The sequence below is a fragment of the Myotis davidii genome, unplaced genomic scaffold (genome assembly GCF_000327345.1).
Source record: "Myotis davidii unplaced genomic scaffold, ASM32734v1 scaffold448, whole genome shotgun sequence".
NCBI lineage: Eukaryota > Metazoa > Chordata > Mammalia > Chiroptera > Vespertilionidae > Myotis > Myotis davidii.
In genome coordinates, this window is record NW_006383009.1 from 3994897 (window position 1) to 3996517 (window position 1621).

General features: G+C 38.5%; 1 long non-coding RNA gene across 1 annotated transcript in view; it reads left to right on the forward strand.

Annotated features, from left to right (window-relative positions):
* Positions 1-683: 683 nt before the first annotated feature.
* LOC107181587 overlaps positions 684-1621 on the forward strand; it is a 14508-nt gene continuing 13570 nt past the window's right edge. The window contains exon 1 of the long non-coding RNA XR_001512246.1: positions 684-924. This is a non-coding gene — a long non-coding RNA (uncharacterized LOC107181587). The remainder of the gene's footprint in view (positions 925-1621) is intronic.

The following is a 1621-nucleotide window of genomic DNA, read 5'->3' on the forward strand; positions in this document are numbered from 1 at the left end:
CTGACTCTCTATCTCTCTCCCTTCCTCTGTGTAAAAAAATCAATAAAATATATTTTTTAAAAAACTAATAGCAGTACAGTAGTTTGATCAAGCTAATTAATCACTTACTGACATTTTACTTTTCTTCGTTCACCTTTTTCACGTATGCCATCATCTCATGTATTTTTTCTGTCCTTCTAGATTGTACAGAATGTCAGGACCACCAGCTAAGAAATGATGTCATTCAGCTGAAGAGGATGTTAGAGAATTTCAAAAATACTGCACAGAAAAGTTTGGTGTGATTAAGAAAGACAACAAAGCCTTATGTGTTTTCTGTTTTGAAACTATTGTTTGAAGAACATCTTCTGTAAAAAGGCATTTTGAAAGTGTTCTTAAGAACATAAGCAATAAAACCGAAGAGGATGCCGGAACCGGTTTGGCTCAGTGGATGGAGCGTCGGCCTGAGGACTGGAGGGTCCCGGGTTTGATTCCGTTCAAGGGCATGTGCCTGGGTTGCGGGCACATCCCCAGTGGGGGATGTGCAGGAGGCAGCTGGTCGATGTTTCTCTCTCATCGATGTTTCTGGCTCTCTGTCTCTCTGTCTCTCTCCCTTCCTCTCTGGAAAATCAGTGAAGTGCATTTTAAAAAAACAAAAAACCGAAGAGGAACAAAGAGAATTAATTTCTTGTGAACTCAGCAAAAAAAAAACAAAAAAAAACACAAGCTGATAATTTTATGAACTTCATCTCAGGCAGGTCCAGTTTCAACTTAGTTGCTGCTAGTTTTGAAGTTTCAAAAGTCATTGCCCAACATGGAAAACCACTCAGTGATGGAGAGTATATTAAAGAAGCTTGGCTAGAACGTGCACCTTTCCTTTTTGACGATTTCTCAGAAAAAGAAAAGATTATTCAGCACATTAAAGATTTGTCCGTGAGCAGGAAAACAGTTAAGGAGAGGATACTTAAGTTGGCGAGTAATACTGCTGAACAAGTAACAAAAGATTTGTCTTCATGTCAATTTTTTTCTATTTGTACAGACATTACATCGTCATCTAGGCTGGCCGTTTTTTCTAGACTTTCATGACGGGTGAGAAGGCAGGTTTTGTAAATCTGTTTGCGAAAGAAGTTGGTCATACACTGTTAGGTTTTCATTGCATCATACATGAGGAGGCTTTATGTGCAAGAGTGGGCCTGAAGGACTGCAGGAAGTGATGCAAACACTTACCAAATTTGTTGATTACATTTCTGCTCGGGCTTTGAATAAAAGACAATTTCAAGTTTTACGGAATGAGGTAGAATCTGTGTATAAAGGACTGAAAATGTACAACAGTGTTCGATGGCTTAGCCGAGGTTTGGTTCTGAAACAATTTGTTGAATGCTTAAACGAGATCACGCTCTTCTTGAATAACCAACGTGTGTCTTACCAAGAATTGTCTGACGCCACCTGGGTTTCTAAACTGATGTTCTTTGCAGATTTTTGTGAACATTTGAATGACTTAAATGTTAAATTACAAGGAACTGGCAAGACACTTGATGTTATGTCCGGTTACATAAAGGCTTTTGAAAAGAAACTGGAAGTCTTTAAGATGGATGTGGACGGTGAGAGATTTAGATATTCTTTATTTCAGTCAGTGTATGCTTAA